The sequence below is a fragment of the Vulpes lagopus genome, chromosome 21 (genome assembly GCF_018345385.1).
Source record: "Vulpes lagopus strain Blue_001 chromosome 21, ASM1834538v1, whole genome shotgun sequence".
Classification (NCBI taxonomy): domain Eukaryota; kingdom Metazoa; phylum Chordata; class Mammalia; order Carnivora; family Canidae; genus Vulpes; species Vulpes lagopus.
The window spans coordinates 8,542,380-8,548,423 of NC_054844.1; positions in this window are offsets into that span (position 1 = coordinate 8,542,380).

Sequence of the window (6,044 nt, forward strand, 5' to 3'; positions counted from 1 at the left end):
TCTTTAACTTTTTTTTTTTTAAGTAATCCCCTGAATTTAGTCAATTTTCTATCTTTTTTGTGATTCCCTTTCTGAGCTCTTCTCTCCCTGATTGGGCTCTGACTTCCCAATCCAGGCCACCATTAATTGTTAAAGCCTTTAACTTGCTTGGATGTTTGTACACAGAACCAGCCAACCACCATGGACATCATCTTCATCTTGCTCAGGTCCTACACCCCACACTAGGCTACCCTCCACAGGATACCCCTCTTTACTCTGCCTAGACTCTGATTGCTGATGCTGGCTCCCTAACCCCCATGGGGAATCCTCCTTATCCCACTTAGGTTCTAAAACCCTACACAAGACCCCCCCCCGCAGTTGAGTGGAAACTCTCCCCAACCTTCCTGAGCTCAGAGTCCCCACACTGGGCTACCCTCCCACATGGACAACTTCCTGATCTTGTTCAGCCTCTATCTACGTTTTGCATGTACACTTCCCTCACTCTGCTTGGGCCATGAAATCCTATGCCAGGTCCCCCACCTCCCAGCAAGGATCATCCTGCTTAAGCTCCCTGCACCTGCCTACCCCACTACATAGATGTCCTCTCCACATTTCAGACACTAGCACCCCAAACCAGGGTGCCTTTGATACCCTCTCTATACTAGGCTATTGTGATGTGTGAACACTCTTCTTAGTAAGCACAGAGTCTGGTTCCCCATGCTGGAAATACTTTCCTACCCCTGCAGAGATGTTCTCATTCTTTTGGACTCCAACACCACTGTCAAGCCACCCTCCTGAATATCACCCTTCTGAATTCTGACAACCTGTCCCCGACCACTGTGGCTCTCCCATCACACCCTACAATAAACCTTTACTTTCCTCTGCTCCACCTAAGATTTTACTTAGAACCGAACTGTTTAATAAGGAAAGGGAAAGGGATATGAAAAAAATGTAAGAAGGGGGAGAGCTAATTCTTGCAAATTTTCTAGCAAATGACTACTAGACCTAACAAATACTTGCACATTTGCATGTGTGCATGCATACATCCTCCTCCCAAGAATAATCATTGATTATCAGAGCCTTAATAGTTTAAGTTTATAAAGAAAAAACAAAATATGTTCCTAAACGTATCTCTTTCCCTGCAGTAAATTACATTATAACTAGATTGCACTATTATCACAAACAACCCAACCTGAGTGGCTTATAATGACAAACATTTATGTCTCACATAAATGATCTTGATTATAACTCTGCTTGGCTCTTAGTATATTCTCATTCTGGAACCTAGGTTCATAGAGCAGTTCCTTATAAGCTGAAACAAGTAGAAATATTCAAATCCTCTCTTCAGATAAGGCATTACATCCACCATGATCCCACTAGCCAATGGAAGTCACCTGGACTTAATATGAACAGGGCAGGGAAGTACCCTCTATCTACAGAGAGACAGGTCAAGGGTAGCAAAATTCCACAGACTGTGTGGCTAAAATAACTTATTTCTCAGTTCTGGAGGCTGGGAAGTCTAAGATCAATGTGCCAGCAGATTTGTTATCTGGTGAGAACCCCCCTTCCTAGCATAGATGGACATCTTCTCACTACATCCTCACATGGCAGAAGTGGTGTGGATGCTCCCTGGGGTCCCTTTAATAAGGACACCAGTCCCATTCATGAGAGTTCTACCCTCAAGACCTATTACCTCCAAAAGGCCTAACCTCGTAATACCATCATATCAGTAATTAGGATTTTAACATATGAATTTTGAGGAGACACTTTCAGTCTATAGCACTCTTTATTTAGCCAAGGGATCTCTAGAGCAGTGATCTTTAAAATGAGGCACAATACCCCAGATGGTCTCTTAAAAGGATCCTCTAGGGCACAGAAATAAAATACTAGAACACCTATTAATAGGTATTTAAAATGTTAAGTAAAATAAGCTTTATGACTATCATATGGGTTCAGTGTTGGTTACAAGTCATGTGTGGTACAGGATCTATCATGAGGAAAGAGTGGAGGTTCCACAACTCTTAAGTTGATGGTGCATCTCCACTTGTTCATTCACTCTCTGTATGTTGCATCATATTGTAATTTAAATACCTGTGTAATTAAGAATTTGGCTGCTTTTGTACCTGGTTCCTGGGAGGTAGCCTCTAAATCCTTAGAATCGCCTGAGTGATATGTCTTTGTTATTCATGGTGGGCCCTGATAGTTTATGCTAATGAAGTTACTCTCAGTGAGCCTGTCGTTTGTGCTAACATGATGATTCAAGGTAGGGACTGACTGAGCCAGAAAGATCAACCACAGAATTATCTCATGGGCTTTGAGCCATGAGATATCAGCCCAGACAAGGGAGAGATGAAGACTTGAGTTCAACCTTGGCAAATGACTCAATGAAGCATTCCTATTTAACAAACTCTGATAAAAACTTTGAGCACCAAGATTTAGGTGAGCTCATCTGGCTGGCAATACTATGGCATACATTAATGTGCCATCCATGGGAACAATTAAAGCTTCATGTTTGGGACCCTCTCAGATCTTGCCTTATGCATCCCTCCCTTTGGATAGCTCGGATTTTGTATTCTTTTGCTATAATAAAACTGTAAGGATGGCTAGCACTTCTCTGAATCCAATGAGTTGTTCTAGCAAATTATCAAATCTGAGGGAGTCATGGGAACCCCCAAATTCGTAGGAAGTTGGTAATAAGTAAGGGAAGCTGAAAACCCCCAGCTTGTGGCTGGTATCTGAAAGGAGAACCGTATTATGGAAGACTATGGCCTTAATCTGTGAAATCTGGTCTAACTCCAGGCAGCTGGTGTCATAAATCATTACAATTCCTCAAAATAGTTTCATGAAACAAGATATTAAAATATTTGTGATTTTTTTTAATAAGATGGGAAGTGACCATCTTATTCACTTTGGAAAATTACTTAAAAGAATTCGGAAACTTGCTTAAATATTGCTATGTTTAAAAAGCAGAAAAAGACAAGTGTTCCAATTTTGCTCACTTTTTCAGTGCTATGAAATAGCTTCCAAAGCTATGCTTTAGCAGATACTAAAGCATATGAGCACGTGTGTGTGTGCACACACACAATCAACCTGTGCTTTCAAAGTAAGGGTGATGTTTTGACTGTAAGTGAGAAGACAATTATTTTATAAAAGAAACTGTTGGGATCCCTGGGTGGCGCAGCGGTTTAGCGCCTGCCTTTGGCCCAGGGCGCGATCCTGGAGACCGGGGATCGAATCCCACGTCGGGCTCCCGGTGCATGGAGCCTGCTTCTCCCTCTGCCTATGTCTCTGCCTCTCTCTCTCTCTCTCTCTGTGTGACTATCATAAATAAATAAAAAAAATAAAAATAAAATAAAATAAAAAGGAAAAAAAAATAAAAGAAACTGTTATGGAAAGAACAATTGGAAAATTGATGATCAGATAACAATATTTCCATCACGTTGTGATTTTCCTTTTGCCAGAAATTATATAAGGACATGGCTTATCCATCCTCCTTTTTGAAATCTTCAAAATGGATGGTTTTAGTGGGTTTTGAACTCATACTAGTGAGTTCAAATGTAACAACACTTGTTAGTTTGTAAGTACCAGTAGATTAATATAATGAAAAAAGGTATCTACTAGGTGGTTTTAACAAAAAAGATTTATAGAGAGAATTGAAAAATGAGAACCATAACTTCCTAAGTACAGCTAATGATATTCTCCTCATTTGAGCCATATGTCATTACAAAGTATCTTTTACAACCGATAGCTATTAAAAGCAAGAACTGAAATAAATGAAACTTATAACTAGTCAGATACTTTGTTCTCCTAATAAGTAACTTTAAATTTAAAATTGTTTTAAAATGTTATTTACTAGTGAAAGGGAATAAAGGGGAAAGGAGAGAAAATGAGTCCGAAAATGAGGGTGACAGAACATGAGAGACTCCTAACTCTGGGAAATGAACAAGGGGTAGTGGAAAGGGAGGTGGGCGGTGGGTTGGGGTGACTGGGAGACGGGCACTGAGGGGGACACTTGACGGGACGAGCACTGGGTGTTATGCTATATTTTGGCATACTGAATTCCAATAAAAAAAATATACAAAAAATTTTTAAAAAACACTTACTTTGCCTTTACCACATCCTTTTTATTTTTGTTTAATATACATAATAGACTTGCGAGAATATTAGTTATCTGTATAATCAACCATCTTAAATCTTAGTGCCTTAACACTACAACCATTAATTTAACTCAAATTCCTGAGTTTGGCAAACTGGGCTGGGCTCAGCTGGATAGTTCTGGTTTGAGTCAAGTGTGGCTAATCTCAGCTCAACCTGTTCATATATCTATGGTCAGATACCAGATTTTTTTTTTAAGATTTCATTTATTCATGAGAGACACAGAGAGAGAGAGACTAAGACAAAGGCAGAGGGAGAAGCAGGCTCCCCACAGGGAGCCTGATGAGGGACTTGATCCCAGGACCCCAGGATCATGCCCTGAGCCGAAGGCAGATGTTCAACCACTGAAACACCCAGGCATCCCCAGATACCAGATTGATAAGGATTTATGTAAGATGGCCCCAACTGAGACAGCTCCACTGGTCCCTCATTCTCCAAGTAGACTAAACAGGGTTCCAAGAGCAGCAAGAGATCAGGTCCAATGCATACATATGTTTCAAATCCCTACTTGCATCACATTATGTAGTCTTTCATTGTCCAAAGCACTTCATGGTCAAGACCAGAGTCAGTGCAGATGCTCTAAGACAAATACTACAAGAAGATATGGACAAATTAGTTATTGCTATAATCATTCTCTCTCAAGTAGTGAATAAATCTGGATCACAAAATGAAGTAACTATTCTCATTGGGATTTCTTCTGGTTTGATGCTCACATAAGTGCTCTGGCTGAGGCAGTAATAGTGATAGGTCCTGAGACCTATCCCATCCTTGGTTCCAGGACAACAAAGAAACAGACTCAGAAATACTCCTTAATACAGGGTACTAAGGGGACTGAGATGGTCAAAAAAAGGTGTCAGATGGTTGATCTGTGAGAGACACCTCAGTTAAATATAAAGAAATACATCCAAAAGGGGTGGGATCCAATCAATGAATGGAGACTAGATGGCCATCTGAGGGACCATCATAACCAGGAGCCAGGGCAAAGACAGTATACACAAAGAGCACACAACTCATTTACCAACCACTTTTAAAAAATGGAAGCCCAAAAAGTACAGTAGGCAAACAAACAATACAGCCTCAACAGTTTTACATATGACCAGCAACTGATAGACCCTCAAACTAGTTAGATTGGATAATCAATTACTGGAAAACACTGGTGTTCACTGGAAAGAACTAAGAAAACCTGGACTGCCACCTTTTTCTTCTTCTGACCCTACCTTTAAAAACAAAGATAATTTAATACCAGTTTTTGGAAAAATAAAACTGCTGGTTTTCCATTGCAGGTTTATGATGCTTCTGTCAAAGCTACACAAATAATAATCAAGACTCCTAAGGCTTCTAAGCATAATTCATAGAACTCCACAGCCAAATAACAGCAATCCTTGGACTGGTACCAGTCTATGAAGAAGTTCTTAATACCAATCACTCTAAAGACCATCGTCCACCCTCACCTTTTCTGATAACATTACTGTTTATTTTCTTATTGTTATGATTCAACCTGGGTTTCCTCCTGTTAAAAGCAACCAGCCCTGCTATTAATCATCAGTAGTGAAAAAGGATTACAATAATGGTTAACACATTTGAGTTTACTATTTCCTTCCCTGTGATGAATATATTGCTTTCATCATCTCAATATTCAAAATAATCCTGAAAAATACGCATTGTTACTCCCCATTTGACCAATGAGAAAACTGAGAGTTTGAGAAGTTATTTAATTAGCCAAGACCACAGAGCCAATAAAATTAGACTTTCAATTTTAATCCAGGCCTGCCTAATTTCCAAATTTGTTTGTATTCTAAAAGGTTATCTTTCAAAGAGCCATCTACCCAAGCAGATACTGGATAACTATCGTTCAAAGATGTTATGGATGTTTTCTGCAAAACTGTCATTAAATCTTTTTTGAATCAAGG